Source organism: Loxodonta africana, chromosome 2, assembly GCF_030014295.1.
Source record: "Loxodonta africana isolate mLoxAfr1 chromosome 2, mLoxAfr1.hap2, whole genome shotgun sequence".
Classification (NCBI taxonomy): domain Eukaryota; kingdom Metazoa; phylum Chordata; class Mammalia; order Proboscidea; family Elephantidae; genus Loxodonta; species Loxodonta africana.
The window spans coordinates 77,868,477-77,893,418 of NC_087343.1; the positions used below are offsets into that span (position 1 = coordinate 77,868,477).

Genomic DNA, 24,942 nt, shown 5'->3' on the forward strand with positions numbered 1-24,942 from the left:
GCTATTATGATGAATAAAATGCGAATATATTTACACACTTTATAAGAGTCCTTGTAGCATTTTTGTCAAGTTAAATGTTTTTAACCAGTGGATACTAAACTACTACAGCTGTCATGGAAAGGTTCTTCACCTGCAGGCTGATCTAATAGTATAATTCATTCATTCATTCAGCAAATGCCTATCTCTGATCAGCCAGGTACTGTTCTAGACCCTAAAACTGAGAATGAATAGAAGTACCCATGCAGAAGTGTTTTGTGCATTTTGTTATTAAAGAATCACATGAAGTAAAACTCATACTTGCTGTAAGGGTTGGGAGTAATTTATTCTTATATTTGCACCCAGCCGATTGAAAGACAAAAAGCCCTGGTGGCGCAGTGGTTAAGAGCTCAGCTGCTAATGAAAGGTTGGCAGTTCGAATCCACCAGCCACTGCTTGGAAACCCTATGGAGCAGTTCTAGTCTGTCCTATAGGATCACTATGAGTCAGAATCGACTCAACGGCAATGGGTTTGGTTTTTTTTTTAATTAAAAAAATATGTATTAATTTCTTAAATAAGGCTACAAAATAGAAAATGTATTAATGTTTATTTTCATGTAGTTGCAATGCTTGCAAGTATATTCTGATTGTATTTCATTCTAATCGTATGTTTTATTTATGTAGCAAACCATGCAAAAAGACAGTAGTGATTTATGTAATTCTGATTTTGGCTTGCATTTGCAATTAAGTAGGTTTTCCCCTTTCTCCCCTTTTATCTGTCCCCCTCCCCCGACCCCTGCCCAATCAGACCCTGTGACAGAGCAGGGTAGGCCTCTGTTTCCTTACACAGCATGGCACAATAATGCCAGCAATTTGGGAGAATAATTGCAGTAAAGAGATGAATGTTAATTAAGACACAAATCTGCAGAGTGGAATGGATCCTTGTATTGTTCCCACTCTCCTTTATTTTACTTGGCTATCAGTCAACCTCAAAAACATAATACTTCTTACTATGTCACTACCGTGAAAAGAAATGCCAAAAAGATACTTTCCTGTGAGACTCGGATTTGCTTTTTCTCCCACAGATGTTGGCTGCTGTGCTTGAGCTTATTGGGGCACGTTTATGTGTGTGCCTATAGGGAGCAGGGAAGTCCGTTTGATCACAGTTTGTGAAGGAGGTAGTAATGGGCCCCTACTGAATGCTAATTACCCAGAGTTGTTCAGGGAGACTGGGCAAGAGCTGATGGTTTGTGGTAAATTAGTCACTAGCTCTATTGAGATGGGCGTAAAGTTTAGATCAGAGCCATAAAGGCGCCCAAATCTTTATGATTGTCGGCCAAATGGTGACACATTAAGAAAAATGCTGCCGTTGTGCTAAACAGTAGTAGATGACTGCATGAATCTAATGAGGGGAGTATAATTTTGTATTAGAGTTAAAGCTTCTGCCACGCCAGGGTTAAAAAGATGGGGAGACCTGATGGATGGTTAAATAAATTATCAGAGCTGTTTTGGCTCTTAGATCCTAAAAGCTGCTGAAAGAATAGATTGTTATGGAAAGAGTCCTACCCCGAGGATGAAGGCCTTTATTTGCCAGTGTATCACGCTTTCTGGCTGTCCACACGCGTAAACCTCAACCTTTATCTAACACTGCACAAGGGTGGCTTTTCTGGGAAACTGTACTCTAGCTCCAGAGGAAAACAAGCGTCTGCATTTGGAGGCTTTTCTCGAATCACAGGCGACTTTCTTTCAATTCCCAGTTACCTTCCTTCTTCATTTCCAGTTCCAGCAAGCAGGAGAGGGGAGTTAATGATTCATTTGCTCCCAATGACCTTTTGAATAACTGGACTGCGATGTATCAGCCCGATGCTTAGCTCCCTCTCTCTCCCTCTTCTTCTTCCCTAGTTTGGCTTTAATATTTACAGCCTCCTTCTCCGGCTACATGCCTGAACGCCTGAAGGAAGCAAAACATTTATTGCCTCTCCCTCCTCGGTGTTCACGAGTTATTTCATCCAGCCTCATTCCTTCCTTTTACATCACACGGGGAGATTTGCCTCCTGGCTGGGACGCCCAGAGTTCTTCCTGAGTTGCTGCTGTTTAATCTGTTGATTTCACCAAAACAAAAAGATGGATTCTGACTCGGACTCACCTTTTAACTACTCCTGGCCTTCCTTTCCCAAAGTGAAGATTCGACGAAGGGCATTGAAACAAGGTAGATCACAGTATTTTTTATTTTCCCCCAGAGTAGACAAGCCAGACCTCTTCGTATTCTTACTTTTTTTTTTCCTTATTTCTTTGCCGCTGTTGTCTGATGAAGTACATGCTTATACATGTCTTTATAAAACTATATATGCAGACTTCTGAGGTAAACCTACTCATTCACCTTATTTTCCCTTCACTTTGAATCTAACTTTGTGTTATATTATGCATGTGCAATTCTCTTAAAAAATGGAAGTTTAGTACACGGTCAGTGTTTTGGGTTCACTTAATCAGTTACCTTGGAGTTACCTTGACAATAAAGAGTCTTGTTGATTTAAACAAGTCCAGTGGGTGTGGGATTTGCAGGGCACTACGCATGCGTTCAACACCCAGTTTCTGCTTCTTTTGTGTTTTAGTTTTCAAGTATGGCTTAATTTTTAAAAATGTTTTGCATCTAATTGTTCTATCTGTTTTATACAATTTTACTGATTTTATAGGTGTTATAAGGAACAGATTTAAAAAAATTACTTTCAACAAGAAAGGCTGTATATCTCCAGGGGTATACAATCATATATCGGAAAAGTTTATTAACAGTAATTACCATGTGCAGAGGTCAACAAAAAGAGGAAGAACCTCAAGGAGATGGATTGACACAATTGCTGCAACAAGGGGCTCAAACATAGAAACGATTGTATGGATGGTGCAGGACTGGGCAGAGTTTCTTTCTGTTGTACGTAGGATCACTAAGAGTTGGAATCAACTTGATGGCACCTAACAACAACAACAGCAATAATTATTATGTATGCAAAATCCTTCACTGGTAAAGAAAGGAGAACCATTTAGGTGCAGTGCCCTGGTGGCGCAGTGGTTGTGAACTACGGCTGCTAACGAAAAGTTTTACGTCACTTATTCCCCCTTATGGAAACCCTGGTGGCTTAGTGGTTAAGTGCTATGGCCGCTAACCAAAAGGTCGGCAGTTCAAATCCACCAGGTGCTCTTTGGAAACTCTGTGGGGACAGTTCTCTATACTATAGGGTCGCTATGAGTCAGAATTGACTGGATGGCAACGGGTTTATTCCCCCTTACGTATACTCCACTCTTGTAGTGCAGATCTTGGAAACCAAGGAACAAGTTGGTCTTATAAGTGCAGCTGAGGTGCCTCCAGGAATACGGTTGCACCATTTGCATCTGAGGCTTAGCAGGTGGTGACTGTTGTCTTCTGAGGTTTAACAAGAAAGGTCATGAGTAGCCCTTCCCAGCTTTTGTTTTGTGCAGAGGCTTCTGTGCTTATATTTTTAATGCAAGGAGAACAGGAACATTTTTATGAGCTTACAAGCAGAAGCGGTGTCTTTGAAAGCAGGTTGTGCCTGCAGCATTGTCCTTTGGGAAAAGACCTATTGTATACAGCAGAATTTCCTACTTATTGGCCAGCCTCTGCTTTCCCCAGAGGAGAATGGACTCCAGCAGTTGTCATCCTGGATACCTTAAGGGTCTTTTTCCCTCCTAAAATAAAATAGAGTTGTTCATTTATTCTTTGGCTGGAATCAAGGCCAACCTCATGAATAAAAGGAGTTGACCATCTAGGAGTGGTGGAAAGTCAGCCGAACAAATCTCTCATGCTGCTCAGCTACTATCCTGGAAATCCTATCATTAGGGATTTAAAAAAATTATATTCAACATACTATTTTTCTGCTGTTTTGTTTTAAAATTTAAATACTTCCTATTTAGGGATAAAGGACCATGATATATGCAACTTATTATTAAGTGGTTCAGAAAAAAAATATATACACAAGAGCACAAGCGTGTGCAGGTGAAGGCAAGCTAGTACACAGATGGAAAGAGGAATGAACTGTTAACAATAGGTAAATCTGGGTAAGGGGGATGTAGTGTTCTTTATGCTATTCTTACTCTTTCAGTTTTCTGTAAATTTGAAAATATTTCCAGATAATAAGTTTAAAAAAGCATTTAAATTACTCCTGAGAGGGGCACTACACTAAGTCACTGGGTATTATTTGTTCTGGTACATTGAGAACTTCATGTACCAGTTCTCTAAGACCATGAAATCTTTGTGCCAATTCTAAGCCAGTTAAGTTTTGGGAATAATTGGTTGTATTTAGCTGTGTATTTATATTGTCTGACTGACTGGGTGCCTATGTCATCGGGGACCTGGGCAGCCTAATGACCTGGAGGGATGTAGGGTTAATGATTATGCAGCCAGTGGAGAACCTGAGAGTCCAGTGGATGGATAGGGAGAGCATTCATCATGTTCTTGTTTTAAATGCCAAGTTGGAGCACGGCCAGTTTGAGCCATAGTAAAAGTCATCACCTAGCTACATATAAATTAAACTCAATCCAAGTGAAAGCAGGTATCTGGGACATGGAAGTGATGACCTATTTTGCTGCTAATAAACAAAAAGGCCAGTGAAAATAAGATTGGCAGCAGAGAGCTAAGGATTGTCATACCAGTGTTCCTTTCTTCACTAAACAATGGCGACGCAGTTGTGAATAGTGGGTTGGTTATGCTGTACTGTCAGCTGGGTGGAGTCTCAGAGCCATAGGTCCTCAGAGCTAAAAGGGTTTTAGAGGTGACCTCACCTAACAACCTCATATTACAGATGGGAATGATGGAACCCAAAGAGGTGACGTGATGGGGAGTTATTCATGTGTTTAACAAACATTTCTGAGTGTCAGGCACTGTCCTAGAGGAGGAGCCAGATAGTGAACCGGACAGGTGTAGTCCTTGCTTACAGGGATTGTAGCATTGGGGATGAACCCCATATCTCCCAGGACCCAGACATGCTACCTCCATGTAGCATTAGAAGCCCCAAGACACCTGATTTTTCAGCCCAATGGCCCATTTATGATGTATAGTCTCTAGTTTCTTAGAGGATGATACACATATTTTAGTCAGCCTTTAAAACTAAGATAACTTGAATTTATTCCTCATTCTCTACTTCCTTCTAATCACCACCAACATCTCCATCATCCAACATCATTCTGAGAATGCAGGTTGCAACCACCTGGGAAATCATGATGGAGGTGTTGAGTGCTTGGAACTTCTGGCTTATTAGCAAACCTCGCCTTTATTTGGTCAGAAATATTCTCTTTTATTCTCTACTATTCTTCCTGTCTGGACACTTCTTATTAGTACCCTGTTTGTTTTTAATGGAAACCCTGGTGGCGTGGTGGTTAAGAATTCCGCTGCTAGCGAAAAGGTCGGCAGTTCAAATCTACCAGGTGCTCCTTGGAAACCCTATGGGGTAGTTCTACTCTGTCCGGTAGGGCTGCTATGAGTCAGAATTGACTCGACAGCAGTGGGTTTTTTGGTTTTCTTTCTAATACTCCATCTTTTCCCTGTTATCACTGTTCTTTGATATCAACACGCACGCATGTATATACATGCATACACACACTACTGCTTTGTTTAGAGAAAGATGTGAAAATTTAAAGAGAGGATTTGGTAATAAGAGAAAAACTGGCTAAAAGTGGAGAACTAAATTAACAGGAACCCAAAACCGTGTATGTAGTTTCAAGTAAAAAGAAGGATCTAGTACTTTCTTATTCTCATGCCTTTAGAAGGGAAGAGAAAATGCTGTGTCTGAGAAGTAGCGCCCTTGGAAATGGTCATAGTCTAGAGGGGAGTGTGATGTAAGTAAAGCAGTAAAAGCCGTTAAAACTAAGTTGCCTCAAATGTACTCCTGGGGTTCTCAAAAATTACCCTTCTCTGTTTCACGGGCAGCCCCGGGACACGCTGTTCTGGGAGCCTAGTGGTTAATGATCTGAGTGGGCCAGAATCCACGACTGTTCTGCTTCAAGGACTCCAGGAATGCCTGGAGTTTTGTTTTGTTGATTTCAGTAGATTCAACCAAGAAATTTATTGTTTATTAAGTAAAGATTAAAGAAAAGGCGGGGGGGAGGATTGGACCTTTCCTAAAGTTTCCATAATTATCGTTCCATCTTTAAAATGTGTACTTTACTATAAGTCATCAGAACCCAGGAAATGTTCAACTATTCTTTTCTTTGTGCCTTTCATGCAGTTTGCAACTTCTCACCTTCTTTCCTATCCCAGTTTATATCATATGGCTCTCTAATGACAGGAAGGGTCAAGAAGTGCTTTTTTCCTTTGCTTGTGCAAAACAAACATACATTTGCCAAAGAAGGCAGTGCACATCTGAAAGCTCAACAACCTTGGTTAAATAGTTATAATCAAAATAACTAGTATTAATAACTACCATTCACTAAGCTATAGTTGGTACTTTACATATATGATATCTGATTCTCAGAATAACTCTGTAAAATAGATGTTATATCTGTTTTACCAGTGAGGAAACAGATGCCTAGAGAGTTTTATTTCTGAGGCCATACTAGGAAATGCAAGGAACAGTAACCATGGTAGAACATGGGAGAAGGAATGAATGACAGTCCATAAAGTGTGTTTCATGTGTGTTATCTGGTAAGTTAGATATGATTACTGTCTTCATTTTTACTTGGGACCTCTAAGGCTCAGAGAAGAGAAATGAGTTTCCCAAGATGAGAGCCAATAAATGGCAGAGCGAGACCTAGAGCCAGGATACTTGACTTCAAAGATTTTGTTCTTCCTAGTAGTTTTCACTACCTCCTAGTAGAGGTAAGAGATAGTGAATTCAGTAGGTTGCTGCCTTGTTTTCAAAAGGTGTCATTGTGTCTCACCATCTTACCTTCCCCCTCTCCATTGTGAATCTCTGACTAGGAATAGAGGTGTCAAGGGAAACCCTGGGAAAGAAAAATGGTAGGGCTGTCTTATGTCTTGATATGCCCATACATATACCTACACAGTACTGATGCACATCATAGGTTTTGGGCTGGGAACAGGTGGACAGATGACTGGAACACTGGGTGGACAGTTGAGGAGAGGAGGAGGTGGGACAAACTGAGAAAAGGCTGGGGTGGGAGTGCTTCCAGTGTGTCCTGGCAAGTTAACAGTTTTGTTCCAATAGAGAAAGATAGAGACTAAGTTAGAAAGATTGAGAGTGCTCGGAATGGAGATGAGAATCATGAGACCACTGTTTTGTCCTTTTTCATGAGCTCATTTGATGTTTTGAGGACAGGTCCATAATCTGAACAATAATCTCTGACACAGAAAGTATTTAGAGGTGTGTGAAGACATGTCAGAAGGTTTGGTGATAATTTCTAAAGTTAAGTTACTTTTATCTCATGACATTATTTACTCTCTTCCTCTTTCCCTTCCTCAATTCCTTCCTTTCATGAAGCTTTATTGAATACAGACATGTACGCACACCCATGTGCGTGAGTGTGCGTGTGTGTGCGTGTGTGTATTCAGTCCTGAAATTCCCCCAAAGGTGCTTAAATTCCATAGGAGGAACGAGTCACTACAGACATCCGTGTTAAGGAAGAGAAACATTTTCCTAAAGGTGACTAACCTGCTAAGATTTTTTTGGCTTACAATAAAGATAGTGTTTAACCTCATGCAGGGCAGTTTCAATTGCAGACTTTGCCTTGAGGCCTACCTTTGTGTGCAGAGGAGAGAAGGCCCCATTACAAGCACTTTGCCAAGCAACACGGCTATATATTCCTCATGGCTCCCTGTAGTTAAACAAATACCTTGCCAAATTTTCGAAACGGATTTTTTTCTTTATTTTGGGCTAGCTCAAATTCTTGGGCAAGGTATCTTTCTCCATTAATCTCTGTAGGTGGAATGGAGACAGTATTAAAATTTACTATCCTCATGTTCAGGGTCCCCCTCCCCCCATGGTCCCTCGACCCTCTATGTCCCCGCTCCTGTTTGGGGAAATGACTAATGGTTGTTTATCCAGTTACATCAATTACATATGGTAAAAACCTGTTGCCGCTGAGTCCACTCCGACTCGTAGTGACCCTATTGGACAGAATAGAACTGCCTCATAGGGTTTCCAAGGAGCTGCTGGTGGATTCAAACTGCCAAGGTTTTGGTTAGCATCTGAGCTCTTAACCACTGCGCCACCAGGGCTCCTCGCACATGGTAGAAAGTAGTAAATTCTGTAGGCAAGGTCAGGACAAATTACTGTGGAAGCTCAAGGCAAAGAGATCACTTCAAGCTGGAAGCATCATGAAAGAGATGTCATTGCAGTAGCCTGTGAGGAACTGGTGAGGTTTCAACAGGCAGGGTGGTCCCTCTAAGAGAATGTGCACAGTCAGGTGTACACAGAGTGTATCAAAGTAATGGAAAATAGGCCCCGCCTCGTGGGCTGTTGATTCATGGGGGTATGGAAATGCCAAGTGGTGCCAGATGTTAAAGTCTTTGGGAGCTATTGTGTTGGCCTGGATGATTAGTTTTGTCTGCCTAGCATCTTTCTTCCTGTATGTGCGCAGAACTCATATCCTTCAGGGAGCGGTTCAGCCACTGCTCCAGCTACGGATCCAAATGATGCTGCCCTTTCTCACGTGACATCACCTCTCTGGGCACAATGGGACGGACATCCCATTCTGACTGGGCCAGTCGTAGCTATTGGCCCAGGGTGGGCACGTGACCCAAACTTGGTCAGTCAGAGTCCTTCCTTGGGATTGTTCAAACCAGGATTTGGAGGGAGATATCTTCCTTCTTGGTGGCAATGCTGTAAGGGACTGAATAAAAGGCTGAGTGGAAGGGGCGGATTAACCAGTAAGCAAGGTATGCACAGGCTTACCGTAAGCACGGTATACACGGGTTTAATTGTGTTTACTTACTAATCTGTAGTGCACAATTTCACATGGGTTTCACCACACTTTTGATACTTATTGGGTAATCTGTCCCTAGTGGAAGCCATTAGCTGGAAAAAGCTAGTCTTCAGTAGGAGGAAAAACTGTAATCATGCCAAGAGAAGCAGAACTGAGCCACAAGGTCTACCTCCATTCCAGGGTCTGTTCTAGTCTCTGAGGTCCCTTCCTTTCAAGACTTGGATTTAAATTCTTCTTTTAGTTCTGTGAGCTACCCTCATATGTCTCCAATAAATCTCCTCCGACCCACTTTTATGTTTGTTTTAGTGAATTCAGGGGTATTTCTCCCACTTCCACCTAGAAAACTCTAACTTGTGCTTTAAGATGTAGGTTCAAGGTCTTTTTCCTGGGAAGCCTTTCCTGAATTCCCTCAGAGTTCATAATTTCATTCTCTGTGCCGCCCCATGTGTTTTTGAAAGGTAGCCCCTCTCATTACTGTATTACAGCTGTTATTGACCATCTCTCACCTAAGACGCTGAATTCCTTGAAGGCCAAGCCTGGCAGACCTATTTTCACATCTCCAGGGCCTGGATCACAGAAAGCAGGCAGTAAAAATTGAAAGTGAATTTTGACACAAATTGACCCATACTGTACTCAGTCTGTGTCTTGTGAGGCAGAGATGGGGAGAGGGTCTATTTTAGTCTAATATTGCAAACTTGGTCTGATTCAGAAAACAGCCGTTTTTAGTAAATGCTCAGTCTCTTTAAAATAGTCTTCCAGATTTCTTCCTCCTCCTTGTCTTCCTTGCCAAAGTGGTATTGAATGTGATTGCCCGGTGAGGGTGAGGAGGGGTCCTTCAATCCACTTGGTGCCTTCTGGACCCTTCTGGTCTCTGCTGTGGATTGGCTGGCCTGGGTTCTTCTCTGAGGCATGACTGTTTTATTACTGGTTATTCTGGTGTCTGTGACCAAAGAGGTGGAATCCTCTCCCTGGTGTTGGCAAGGACCTGATGATTCTTCATCACTGACTTGGCCTCACTGAAATTTTGGAATTTCTGGCCTTGGCCACTTATCCAGGCACTTCCCTCAGAAACATCTACCATGGGGTCCCTTCCTCTACACCGTGGTGGGCCCTATGGCAGGCTATGGATACTTGACTCAGCCACTCCCTGCCCCTCTCAGAGGCCCATGGAAACTTAGGGATCCTTTTATACCATTTGGGCAACTGAGAGTAGTCCAAGAAAGCTGGAATTGGCCCTTCTGCCTAACCTCACTCTACCACCGACTGTGCTTTGAGGTGGCTGTCCTCATAAGTATCAGCAGCCTGCAAGGTGCTCTTCTTAAGAGCCCCAGAGGGAAGCAAGAAAAGCCCACCTACCCTCAGAGTAGCCCTAGCTCAGCTAACACTATTCCCTTCAGGCAGGGACACTATTTGTCTCAACCTTCTGATCTCCCCCCCTCCCCCATTTTTCTTTCCTTTTTCTACAATTCCTATGGAGTGAAAAGGATGTGGTTTCTCTTCTCCCTTGCACCATGGGTCTAACAACTCCCTTACCTAATACCCCATGGGCTTTTCCTCCAGGCCTAGGTCTTGATGACATAAATGAGAACTAAAGGAATTTAGAGAAGACCTCTCTGTCTGTGGACATACAGACTTAATTCACGTAACAACCGTGAAGTTACTGATTTTTTACCTTCATGGCTCTTGAAAAGTTATGTCAAGTTTTGAATAATTCATCTTTTTGGGGGGAGGGGTATAAGGAATTTTTTTTTTTACCCTAAAACACACTAAATAAATGATCCCTGTATAAGGAGGATATATTTTGACTTTGTAGTTTCAGTTAAAGAAGCACCAATTTACTTGACAGAGCAGTTTTTAGTCAGAGTAAAATCTGGACATTTAACTTGCACGCTGCCTTTGAATGAACTCCAAATGCTTTGTTTGTGTGTGTGCAGTAAGAGAGAGTGATGAAGAGGGAGCGTCTTCACTGACTCTTCATCTGTGATGCACATGCGCTGTTCCTGCACCTTTCGAAGCACTCTTGTGTTTAATTACTTTTAAGAGTATTTTTTGCCCTACATATTTTTCTTGGCTGTAATTTTTACGTATACTTTGCCTGCAAGATGATAATCAGCCCCCAAATGCCCAAAAACATTGGTGCAGAAAGTAGAAAACAGAAGGACTGCAATTAAGTTTTGTTATGCTGCATTTCAAATTATTTCTTGTATAAACTTATTTTCATTGCTCGATTGTTATTTTTTATACCTGTAAATATTGTTTGAGTATCTTGAGTTGGGATGGGATTCATTGCAGTTTTTTCCAATTAATGCAAATTCTTTTGTTGTCTTTAGCAATTTTTAATTTAGGGACAAAATTTTCAGGGATGAATTAAATTTTTAATCAAGGGATGTTGTACGTGGCCATCAGAGCTAATGAGGAAAGTCAGCTTTGAGAGTCAAAACTGGTATGTTCATAGTTCCCTCTCCTTCCCTTGGTGATGAGCCTCTTGGCTTGTCCGTGGAGCTGGAAGGCTGCAGGGGAATATGATTTTAGGAGGATATGTTACCTGAGCACACTGTACCTGAAGCCATCAGTTGCTTTTAAAAGGGCTCTGCTCTCTGATGATAAGCCAAAAATACATTATGGGAGGTAAGACTGAACTAGTGTTTGTGGGTATGGGAGACAGAGTAAACTAGTGATTTCTTCTTCCTGAAGAGGTCATGTAGAAGCTGAGGACCTTTTCATTAGATTGGGAATAGATACCAGGAGCTCCCTCACCACCTTGGGACTCTTTCTGATTCTAGGTGCCTGACAATGGGGAGTCCTGGTTGTGAATTTTAATGCATCCCATACTAGATCTCATTCATGCCTACCTACCCAGGGATGCCCCAGAGTTGTTCAGGATAATGGAACAGTATTCAGGAATTAACTATGTTCCCCAACTCAGAAAATTTGGAGGATTACCAGGCAGTACTTGGTTTCTGGAGCCCTGGTGGTGCAGTTGAAATATTGTTGGTTCAAACTCACCAGCTGCTCCATGGAAGAAAGATGCGACAACCTGCTTCCGTAAAAATTATAACCTTGGAAATCCTATGGAGCAGTTCTGCTGTGTCCTATGGGGTTGCTGTGAGTTGGAATTTGACTCGACAGCAATGGGTTTTTTTTTTTTTTTGGTGCTTGGATTTCAGCATTTATTCATTCATTAAGTTAAAGTGTTCTTGTTGTGGATACAACACAAAAATAAGTGAAGGGATTTACATTTCAGTGGAGAATTCTCTATTTTGGCAGCATAGTTCCTTGTCTATAGTAGAACTCAATTGCTTTTTAGGGTGTTTAGGGGGCAAAACCACATGTGACTTTAGAGATGGGCCCAGGAGAATTGAAGCTCATTGGGACATTGAAATGGACAGATTGTTTTTGTGTGCCAGTATCTTTCCATAAGATTATACAGTGTTTGAATTATCCATAGACTTCCTTGTGATGGGTCTATAGGAGCATAGTCCTCAAGAGTTTGTTTCTGTTTTTATCTAGAATCACCTGAAGTACTGTCTTCAAAGACCTGCCACTTTATTTGAAGTCTTTCAGTTCTAGCCTGTGTTTGTGTAACATGTTAGTTTTTTTTTCCTCGTCTTTGGTTTGCCAGTTTTTCTTTTACGTAGACTAACTTGCTTTAGGCCTTGGAAAATTGCTTCAAGAAAGAAAGGAATGGTTGATTAAATCTAATCACACCAAAGTCCACACACCACACGTGACTGAATATCTACTTAGGAGCTTGAGGGCAGAAAAAGGTATTTACATATTTGAGAGTCTTTATTATTGAAACATAAACACATGTACTTTTGGAGACTACTTTGTGCTACTGTAAATAGAAATGAGAACTGGGAAAGATATGGGGGAAAATTGTTGTCAGAAAACTATATTTTTTCTCTGTTTCTCTGTCTCTGTCTCTCCACCTCCCCCCCTTCCCCAAGTGCTTCCAGTGTGTTTTGAGAGAAAAGGCTTGTTTCTTCAATAATTTTGATAATTAGGTCTTTCAAAACGGTAGAATATGAGTTTTTTTAATTTATTTTTTGTAAGATCGGATTTTGCAGAACCAAGTTATAACTTGTTACTTAGAAGGGGTTTTAAACTGTGTGCTCCAAGGAAAGGCTGGGGAAACATCTCTCACTCCCAGCACCTCTGGAATCCATTCTCTTGTGTTCCCAGCTGTTATTGTTCTTAGCAGGGCTAGTCTGAGAGTCCTGATCTCATCCCAAGCCTTCCTTTTCTTTTTGTAGGATCCCTGGAAGGTGAGGTAAGTTCTGAGGGTGAATTGGGCATTTGGATGTATGTCAGAGGCTTTCTAATTTGGTGGGCAAAGATTCCCTGGGTTCTCCCAGACACATTTTGGCGTGGACTGAAATCTATAGAGTAACTTTAGCTCACAGGCAACCACAGGAAATGCCTGGACTGAGGATGATTTTGGAATTTGGATGGATCCTTTCGGTAACCTCAAGTCCAACTCAGAAGAGTGAGGCCAAGAGATTGTCTACGCCAAGACTAATATCTGGAAAATTCTAAGGAGACTTTAGAGGAGGCATGAACAAGGAGGTAAATGGCAATTTATCCCTGAAAATGTTCACGCCCACTTGTGAAGGTGGGTTTTTTCATTCTTCTGTCACACTAAGAGCGTTGGTAAAAAGGGCCTTCTGCAAATTTCAGAACTCGGCAAGGTCCCCTTTGTAGGGAAATTTGGGAGATAGTACACGGCTGTGGAAAAGGGTGAGTTTTAGTCTCTGTCAGCACTGTGTTTGCTTTTTGGGTTCATCACTTAGTAGCCTGGGCAGGTTAATCACTCTGTTGGGCCTCAGCTTTCTTATCTACTAAACAAAATATTAACACTGCATGTGGTTATGGTAAGTAGGCATGGCAGATGGTTGAAAATGCACTGTGTAGTATTGGGTAAAACTTTTCCAGCTAATACATTTGCACATATAGTTGATTTACTGATAATCTCCTGTTTTGCATGAAATCACGCAGCAGTTCCTTTATTCAAGGAGGCGGTACATTTTTTAAATATGACTTATTTTTTCTCTTAACTTTAGATGTAAAAATAGTCATTGTCAGAAATGTAGAAATTATAGATAGTAGAAAGTCAAAAATAAAAACCATCCGTAACTCTTTCACCAAGGATAGCAGTTACCACCTTAGTTAACATCTTAGTTTCTCTTTCTAGTCTTTTCTCTTGAGTATGTTGCTTGTTGTTAAACAGAGTGCAATCATCTATTTACTGCTTTATAGAGTGAGTTTTCTCAGCAAGACTCAAACTGCCACATCCTGGTGGCAGATCTCCAGGGTGGATATCACAGGCCCAGGCAGTGGGCAAACACACCTGGGCACCAGTCACACTGTAACACATTAATGAAACTTCTTAATGGGAAAATACCAGTCATTGCTCAAATACCATTTTCTTTGATTCAAAATAGGATACTTAGTAACCCCAAGTATTAAATAAAGTAACTTTGAGCTACCTAGTAGAGTGCCTGCTTAGAGCTGCTGTTTACTAGTTGTGTGACCTTGGGCAGTTACATAAACAATGCCTCAGTTTCCTCACCTGTGGCACAAATGGTTAAGCGCTCAACTACTAGCCAAAAGTTTGGAGGTACGAACCCACCTAGAGGCATCTTGGAAGACAGGCCTGGCAATCTGCTTCTAAAGGTCACAGCTTTGAAAACCTTATGGAACAGTTCTGCTTTGCACACATGGGGTCTCTATGAGTCGGAGTCGACTTGGTGGCAACAACAACAACTTCAAAGGGTTGTTTTGGGGGCCAGTGAGTTTACATACACACACACACAGACACACAGACACACACACACAAATCATATGGAAGAGTGCCCGGTTCATAGTAAGTCCAATATTTATGTTAGCTGTAATAGTAGTGGAGCCCTGGTGGTGCAGTGGTTAAGAGCTCGGCTGCTAACCAAAAGGTCGGCAGTTCAAATTCACTGATTGCTCCTTGGAAACCCTATGTGGCAGCTCTGCTTTGTCCTGTAGGGTCTCTATGAGTCAGAATCAACTCAGCAGCAACGGGTTTGGTTTATAATAGTAGTATTACCTGGTATAATTAGCCAAAATGTACCAGGTATTCAATAGATGGCAACTTCTATAGGACCTATTGTTTTGCTTCTGTTCCTTCTCTTTTAATTTTTTTTTTCTGATTACTTCCTTCTTCCCAGTACCTCTACTTGGCAAGTCTGTCAGATCTTTTCGTTATTCTTTAAGTAAAAGAGTAACCTACCTGCTATTTTGAGTAAAGGGATTAAACATTAATACTCAGGCTACTGCCACCAGAGGGCATGTTTTATGGCATCGCACAGGAAGTGCCTGTGTCCATGTTGTCCGTGTTGCTCAGACCCCAATCAGGAAGTCACTTGTCCTACCAGGAGGAGCAAAATCAAACCTCTTTTCTCGGGAGCGTAGCAGATGATACAGGACAAAACACAGAGGTAATGGGCAGGAAGATCTCAGAGAGGAAGGAAGGCCTCATGGCTGTGTGGAGATATGTCAGGGACCTCCTGGGGACTAGTCAGTAAGGGCTGTGCTTTGAGGATGTTTATGAGTTGGAGATGGAGGCTGAGGGACCTGGGCTGGGCCCAACGGGTAACACAGTGCCTGGCACTTGGTAGGCACTCAGTAAATGTTGAAAGAAAGAAGAATGAATGAATGAAAGAGAGAAAGAGAGAGAGAGACAGAAACTCCCATCACAACCTGGGGTAGAGCAACAACAGCTAGGCAGCAAGTAAGAAAACCTCTAGAATCTGAGAAAACTTTACCATACCAGATGAGAATGTTCTCTTAGCTGAACTAGTGTAAGGTTTCTACTCTTTTCTTAATAAAGAGGAGCTGGAAGTTATTCACCCATTCAGTGACTATTTATTGAGTATCTACTGTGTGCTGGGCATGGTTCTAGGCCCTGGGGAATACAGTAAACAAAACAAAGTCCTTATTCTTGTGGAGCATATGTTGTAGTAGAAAGAAACAGACAAACATACAAATATATAATGTGCCAGGTGGTAATAAGTGCTGTAAAGGAAAATAAAGCAGGATGTAGAGGGGTTCCCTTTAATATATAGTGGTCATAAAGGGCCTCTTTTCTAAGAGAACATTTGTTCAAAGACTTGAAGGAAGTGAGGGAGTAAGGCATCTGATATCCAGGGGAAAAGCAGCCCTGGTGGAGAAAATAAACCAAAACAAAACCTGTTGCCATCAAGTTTATACTGACTCGTAGAGAAAATAGCAAGTGCAGGTGGCCTGAGGCATAAAACAGCAAGGTAACCAGTGTTGCTGTAGAGAGTGGGCACAGAACTTCAGAGAGGGTGGGCAAGGAAGGCAGGTTATGTTAGGTCTGCTGTATACTACCACATTGTAGGTCATGGCAAAGTTTGGCTTTTACTCAGAATAGATGGGAAGCCATTGGGGAATTTTGCAGAGAGGTACAATATGATTTGATTTCCTTTGTGAAAAGATTGCTTTGGCTATGTCATGAAAAGTGGGCTGTAGAGGAACAAGAGTGGAAGCAGAGAGACTGTTAGGAGACTCTTGCAGTAGTCTAGGTAGGAGATTGTGATTGCTTGCCTTGGGGTGGCAACGAGGTGATGAGAAAAGGTCAGATTCTGAATCTGTTTGGTTGTAAAGAAAGACAACAGTCAAGGGCAACTGCAAGGAAAGGTAGAGCCATTTGCTGGGAGGGGCAGGTTTAGAAGGGAAAATCAGGTGTTCTGTTTTGGACCTGTTGTGTTTGAGGTGGCTATTGGACAGCTAAGTGAAGCCGTTGAGGAGGTAGTTGTGAAGGTCAGGGGAGGAGTCTGGGCTGGAGATGAGCATTTGGGAGTCATTGTCATATAATGGTATGTGACACCATGGCATTAAGTGACTGAGGGAATGAGTAGAGAGAGAAGAGGAGAGGTCTGAGGATTGATCCTGCAGCACTGCACCCTGTAAAAATCTAGAATGTGAGGAAGAACCAGGCACCAGGGCTGAGAAGGAAAGGCTGGTAAGATGGGAGGAGAACCGAGAGAGCAGTGTCCTGGAGGCCGAGGGAAAGAAGGGAGGAATCGACTGAGGCCAGAGCTACTGTAGGTCATGTAAGGTGAGGCTGGAGAATTGCCCATGAAATTCTGTCATAGGAAGGCCATTGGTGACTGGAGTGGGACGTGTTTCAGTGGAGTGCTGGGAGTTGAGCTCCAGTATAAATTTTATACATTTTGTGGTGGTTAGTCATTCTCAATAAAGCCTTCTGCTGTGTTTGTAAAATTCTAGGTTTAAAACTAAATATAGTAAATGAATGGATGAATGAATGAATAAAACCCACCCAGCCGTTGTGAGAGATATCTGTATTGAAGGGCCCTTACCTGACTTTTGCAGGTAAGAGCTTGACACCCAGAGTGGGCCAAACCAAGTCAGCAGCAGGCTGACAGGAGACTGCCTTAGCCAGGTTTGTTTGTGTCTGGGTGTACACCTCTTATATAATGAGTCAAGCAGGCCACATTTTCCTTTAACCGCAAGGCCTTTCTCCAGGGAGAGTTGGATTTCATTAGAAATCAGGTTGCAGAGGCCCTAACCTAGCCTGTGCTACTAACCGTTTCTTGCCAGATTTGGGTAGTTGTGCATGTCAGAGAAAAGGAAGCAGTACACAGCTGCCTTTCCTTCTCCACCTTTACTAACCCCACTTCCCCTCCATTCTGTGGGTAAAATGCATTGACTCTCAGTCTCCTCTGTGTCGCCTGACTAGAGCATCTAGATAACAAGTGAAGTGCTGATGAGAATTTCTGCTTCAGGGAACCCTTGTAGTTACACAGATCACGTTACAAAGCCAGGAGAATAATGGGAGCGGGGAGAGCTGGGGATCCCCTCTAAGTTACTGTTTATCCTCTAGGCACTGTGCAGTGAGAAATTGGCCCTAGTCCACTCGGTCATGTTAGAACATCTTATTTTCTGAAATCCTTCCTTTGTTTGTTCTTGGGAAATGCTACCTCTGATCGTCTGACTTTATTCTTTGTTAGTTCTATCGTTACAACCCCTCCCATTTCATGAACCCTGATCCTTGAGTCGTTGGAGGTAAATCTTATGGGCTGTTTGACAGCTTTTTTTTTCCTCTTCACATTTTATATGTTTGTGTTGTCATGTTCAGGGTGGACTTTTAAAAATGACTTAACATGAGCTAAATCTTAAATAAAAGTTATAATATTTTTAATGCCCTTTGTGTAGCAAATGGAATGTTTAGTGCATTCCAGTTGCCTTTCTGGGTTGGTTCTAAACATGTAAAATCAAAGCTAGCATTGAAATAAAATTCTAAAGTATCAAAACTACACAAAAATATCAAGAGTATATAACCTCATTTAATTGTATAGTAACATTTACCGAGTGTTTACTGTAAGAGTCTGTTCTAATCACTTAAAATATTACATTAGTTAATCCTCACAACAGTCCTGTGAGATAGATGCAGTATCATCCCTATTTTACAAATCAGAAAACAGAGGAACAGAGAGGTTAAGTAACTTGCCCAAGGTCACACAGCTAATAGATGGCAGAGTAGGGACTTGAACCAGGCAGTCTGGCTCCAGGGCCAATGTTCTTCACCACTGCAGTGCACTGTTCTTCACAAATGAAAAATTTGCAGCCATTTGGATGCGAGGTGAGCTTTAGGTTACTTTTGTACTGTCTCTGAAATATGGGTTTACCAAATATTAAAAGTTCCTACTATACCAACATTAATTTTTACTAAGAAAAACTGTTTATGAGACATTAGTTTAAGACAAAGAACTGGTATCGTTGCACATTACTTCTATATACTCATTGAAAATGACCTGAAGACCTTTTTTTGGCAATAATTTGTTCACTTAATTTGCTACTAAAGTAGTTACATATGGAAGTAATAAAATTGTATTTCTTGAAAATCTTGGAAAGATTAGTCTTTTTTTATGAAACCATTGTAGACTTTTCTTTGAATTGTCTGAAACATAGTAGAGCAATTAGCCACTTTAATATGTGAAACACATGTATATTTGAAACTTCTTTTGAAGACTTATTGTCTTTCCATAATAAATCCTATTCTGCTGGATTTGAAGGCCATCTGTACAGTAACTAGTGTTGAAGTGAATAAAGGAGTGGAGGTCCTTTTCCTCTGTGCTATCTTCTGGTTTGTTGGTCTGTGCTCACTTCTAGAGCCAATTATCTTGAAACAAGGACCTTCCTCCAGAGACGCCACAGAGAGAAAGCGTTCCCCTGGAGCTGATGCCCTGAATGGATGCTCCAGAGAGTTACATTCAAAAGGACTTTTGTGCCAATTTCACAAATAGACTTTTGCAGCAAGTGACCCAGCTAAATCTACATGACAAGTTATGGGTGATGGAACTAGAGGGGAGACAAAGAGATTTACTTCCTGTTATGGATTGAATTATGTCCCCCCAAAAATGTGTGTATTAACTTGGTTAGGTCATGATTCCCAGTATTCTGTGGTTGCCCTCCATTTTGTGATTGTAATTTATGTAGAGAGGATGAGGGTGGGATTGTAACACCACCCTGACTCGGATCCAATGTAAAGGGAGTTTCCCTGGGGCGTGGCCTGCACCACCTTTTATCCCCGAAGATATAAAAGGAAAGGGAAGCAAGCAGAGAGTTGGGGACCTCATACCACCAAGAAAGCAGCACCAGGAGCAAAGTGTGTCCTTTGGACACAGGGTACCTATGCCTGAGAAGTTCCTTGACTAGGGGAAGGTTGAGGACAAGGACCTTCCTTCAGAGATGACAGAGAGAGAAAGCCTTCCCCTGGAACTAATGCTCTGAATTTGGACTGTTAACCTACTAGACTGTGAGAAAATAAATTTCTCTTTGTTAAAGCCATTCACTTGTGGGATTTCTGTTATAGCAGCACTAGATGACTGAGACGCCTCCTCACTGCTATCCTTATATACAGCCATGTCTTCCTCAACAAGAGTCACTGTCTTAGAGGGGCCATTAGCAGAATGATAGACGGTGACAGGGTCTAGGTCAGTCTTCCAAAGTATTGTATAAATACCTCTGGACATAGTGATCTTGGAGATGGAATGCTGACCTAGCACTAGGTAACATTGAATTACGTAGTAAGACAGGTATTTCCTTTTTAATTTTCTGTTGATCTTTCTGCTGACTCAAAGAGGAGGTCCCAGTTTAGTACTAGCATGCCTGTAACACATCTCTAATCCTTCAAAAAAAGGAGCCCTGGTGGCACAGTGGTTAAAGTGCTTGGTTGCTAACCGAAAGGTCTGTGGTTTGAACCCAATATTCTCTCCATGGGAGAAAGATGTGACAGTCTGCTTCTGTAAAGACTGTTGTTGTTAGGTGCCGTCGAGTCAGTTCCGACTCATAGTGACCCTATGCACAACAGAACGAAACACTGCCCGGTCCTGCGCCATCCTTACAATCGTTGTTATGGTTGAGCTCATTGTTGCAGCCACTGTGTCAATCCACCTCCTTGAGGGTCTTCCTCTTTTCCGCTGACCCTGTACTCTGCCAAGCATGATGTCCTTCTCCAGGGACTTACCATCCTGACAACATGTCCAAAGTATGTAAGATGCGGTCTGGCCATGTGTCTGTCAGTTTTTCGTACTGCGGGAGCTTGTGTGTTGCTGTGATGCTGGAGCTATGCCACCGGTATTCAGATACCAGCAGGGTCACCCATGGAGGACAGGTTTCAGTGAGCTTCCAGACTAAGACAGACTAGGAAGAAGGACCAGGCAGTCTACTTCTGAAAAGCATTAGCCTATGAAAAGCTTATGAATAGCAGCAGAACAGTGTCTGTAAAGACTATAATCTTATAAACCCTATGGGTCAGTTCTATTCTGTCCTGTAGGATAACTATGAGTTGGAATTGACTCGATGGCAGTGGATTTTTTTTTGGGCTTGGAATCGTTCAGAATCTCCCTTTTTTTACAAAGATAGGAGGACTCTCAAGCTCTCAGTTTTGATAAAAACCAGTTACATTGAGTGATTCTGACTCATGGTGACCCCATGTGTGTCAGAGTAGAAGTCTGCTGCATAGGGTTTTCAGTGGCTGATATTTTGGAAGTAGATCACTGGGCCATTCTTCCCTCAGCATTGACAGGCAACTGTATTTAGTATTTAGTCCAAATTTAATTGCATTGTTTCATTTTCATTGTTTAGTGTGTACAAACCAGCCAGTACTGGTTTTCCACTTATAATGGAGATTAGGTATTTCTTTAAAAATAATTTTACTTAAAAAAGGCAAGTCTATCAGAAGAGAAGTAGTAGAGAATACAGTGACACAAGTGATATATGGATAGGCAAAGGTGTGAATTCGGTAGAGGAATGACAAAAGCTTTGGAAATACTGGTCTAATATCTGATATGTTAATTTTGTAGAGGTCCAAAGCTACTCTTTGAAACTCTTAGGACCACATTTATTTGGAATTCGGAATTTCACATCTTTTTGTCATGGTGCTTATGTTGTTGTTAGGTGCCGTTGAGTCGGTTCTGACTCATAGCGACCCTATTCACGACAGAACAAAACACTGCCCGGTCCTGCGCCATCCTTACAATGATGCTTACACCATACATTATATGACACCCACAGGAGACACTGGAGTGGTGTTATCATCAAGCACGTTACTGTGTCTGGAGGAGGATGTATGAGCAGCTGGGGTCCATAAAGACTACATATGGCCTTGTGGGTTCAGGTCAAGTTTTCCCATCAAATATGCTTTAAAAAAACCTTTTCTATTGTGGTGAAATATAGATGACAAAACATTGGTCATTTCAGCAATTTTCACATGTACAATTCAGTGATATCGATTAGGTTCTCCCTGTTGTGCAGCCATCACCACTGCCTATTTCCAAATTTGTTCATCACCCTTACCACCGAATATGTTATGAGCCAAGTTTATACGAAAGTTTTGATTTTCAGAGCTTTCTGAATCTTAGATTTGCAAATAAGAGACTGAGAACCTGTCTTTGGAAATAAAATTATTTCCTGAAACATTGATCAGATTAATTATTCTGAAAACATGACCCCAACTTGGTTAGAGAAACCAAACTCTGCCATCTTTTAGTTTATTTTACTGCCATGGATATAATCTCCTTATAGTCTCTGAGGATTTTTGTCTAGTCGTGAGGATTGGACCAATAAGTAACATCATGATAAGTGGAGAAAAGATTGAAGTTGTCAAGGATTTCATTTTACTTAGATCCACAATCATCACCCGTGGAAGCAGCAGCCAGTAAATCAAGTGACATATTGCCTGGGCAAATCTGTTGCAAAAGACCTCTTTAGAGTGTTCAGAAGCAAAGATGTCACCTTGAAGACTAAGGTGCACCTGACCCAAGCCATGGTATTTTCAATCACCTCATATGCATGCAAAAGCTGGACAATGAATAAGAAAGACTGAAGAAGAATAGAAAGCTTTGAATTGTGGCATTGGTGAAGAATATTGAATATACCATAAACTTCCAAAAGAATGAACAAGTCTGTATTAGAAGAAGTACAGCCAGAATGCTCCTTGGAATCAAGGATGACAAGACTTCATCTTACATACTTTGGACATGTTATCAGGAGGGACAAGTCCCTGGAGAAGGACATCATGTTCGTAAAACTAGAGGGTCAGCAAAAAATAGCAAGACCCTCACAAGATGGATTGACACAGTGGCTGCAACAGTGGGCTCAAGCGTAACAAGGATAGTGAGGATGGTGCAGAACCAGGCAGTGAGGGCTATTATGGGCCAGAACTGACTCAACAGCAGCTAGCAGCAACAACATATTCTCTGACCTGAGACATCAGGTCAGGTAGATTTTGTTCGTAGAAGAAAGTTTGAATCCAAGTGGTTTTACCTGAGTAAGTGAAAACAGAAGTAGTTGCTGTTCCTGCCCATCCTTGAAATGAGTAGTTGGAGTTTTGAACATAGACTCTCTTTTGGTGATTCACAGCATGACAGTCAGAAGGTTGGTCAGTGAGTTCACTGGCAGCGCACATTTTGGGTAATATTTTACTTGGTTCTGTTTTTAAAGTGAAATTTATCAATTGTTTGCTCTTGTCTTGAATATCTTGTTAGTTCGTAGATCGGTGTAGTTATCAGTGAAGCCTTAGTTTGGCAGTGATGGCGAAGTGGTTAAAAAGGAGCATGAACAGTTTCCCAAGTGTGATGGCAGAAATGTCAGGTGTTTTACAGTTGGTGAATTTATGACACTGCAGAGCAGTTAAGCTGGGTTAATTATACACTGGAGGGCCATGTTGAGTTATTTATGATTGTTTTAAAAAGCATTCTGCAAAATGACAAATGAGCAAGTATTTTCCTAACTTCAGAACACGCTGAAAGTGTTTTGTCAGGTTCTTGATTTATAACCTATGGTATGTATTTTTCTTTTGTGTAATTAGAATGAAAATGTATAGTAATTTATCATAAAGGTTATAGTTGTGAACTATTTGTGCTCTTTGTATGTTCTAATGCTGGTTATTTAAATAAATTGGTAAAAGAATACTTTACGGATATAAGAATATAGTGTTTTACTTTTACATTATCTATTTCCTTAATAAAAATCCCACTTGAGTGTTCTTTGGGGAAGGGGCAGATTTAGATGTAGAATCCAAAGCCAAGGCCATTTGACTAGTAGAATTCATACACCTTTGTAATGTTTATAATTATCTAGGAACTTCTATGAAGAGAATAGAATTTTTTGCTCCTGGGATATCAGCTCAACAGTTATTAATCTTTTTTCATTTACCAGTTCACTCCCATGAGCTTACCCAGATTTTATGCTGTGACATAACATCAACAGGTTGTGGGTTATGTGCCATTTCTGGTGGAATAGAGGCAGTATGAACCTTGGTGGTGCAGCAGTTAAGTTCAGCTGCTAACCAAAAGGTTGGCAGTTGGAATTCACCAGCTGCACCTTGGAAACACTGTGGGGCAGTCCTCTGTCCTATAGGGTTGCTATGAGTTGGAATCAACTTGATGGCGATGGGTTTGCTTTTGGTTTTGTTACCCACTCAAGAAAACTTACTAGAATATAAGTGGGAATGATATTTGCTATGGATAAAATTTCCAATTCATCCTAATTAAAATCACAGATACTGATAATCTGTTACTAGTATAACATACTAGGATTAGTATTAATATCAAAACCCTTCTACTTCACACTGAACATGGGTTTTTCATCATATTAATAACAAATATAATAATAATAAAAGCAGCAACTAATATCTATTGAGCACTCACTTAGTGCTCACTTAGTGAATGCTTTGCATGTCTGAACGCATTTAGTTCTCATAGCCACACTATGAGGCAAAAATAATAATAGTTCATTTTTATGAGTGAGGAAACTCCATGAAGGTACATAAGCCAAAAAATCAAACCCGTTGCGGTTGAGTCAATTCCGACTCACAGAGACCCTATAGGATGGATAGAACTGCCCTCTAGGGTTAAAGGCCTTCTTTTTGGTTAGCAGCCATATCTCTTAACCTCTTCGCCACCAGGACTCCATGAAAGTACAGAGATATCAAATAATTTCCCTAAAGTCACAGGAAGTGAGACATTCTGACTCCATGTTTCATTACCTTCAACTTTATGTTCCTTTACAAATACAGTTACGTCTCTACTATCTGAGGCTAAGCTTTGAGCAACCTTGTCTATTTGGAACAAAGCTGAGAACGTGGAAGCAGGCAAAAACCTTCCTGTAATTAAAATAGAAGCAAAACTCTCTGTGTATTTAAGATCATGCATATTTAGCAGCCAGTACAAAGTTATAACCACTAGGCTTTGTGCTAACTTGGGTCCTTTAGTAAAGGGTCAGTGAACCTGAAAAACTTCTGTGGGACTCGAGGATCTTGACACAGTCACTTATGCTTCCAGGTTACTAATAAAGTGAAATTAAGCTTAATTTAATCTATTAGAAATTGAAGGCAAAAATCTAATTTGTTCTACAAAAATCTCTAATGATGGCAAAAAGTACGTAAAGTGGGCAAATATTTATCTATCTGAACTATTCATTCTAATTGCTTCTGAGTTGGCTAAGATCAAGTCTAGAACTATTCATTCTATACGAAGGTTCTGGATAGCTGAGAAGGTT

The 24,942-nt window shown here is 41.2% G+C and overlaps 1 protein-coding gene across 1 annotated transcript in view; it reads left to right on the forward strand.

Moving 5' to 3' along the window:
- Positions 1-24,942, forward strand: part of ARHGEF28 (Rho guanine nucleotide exchange factor 28) — a 242,855-nt gene that overhangs the window by 91,890 nt on the left and 126,023 nt on the right. The gene's annotated exons all lie outside the window — the stretch shown is intronic.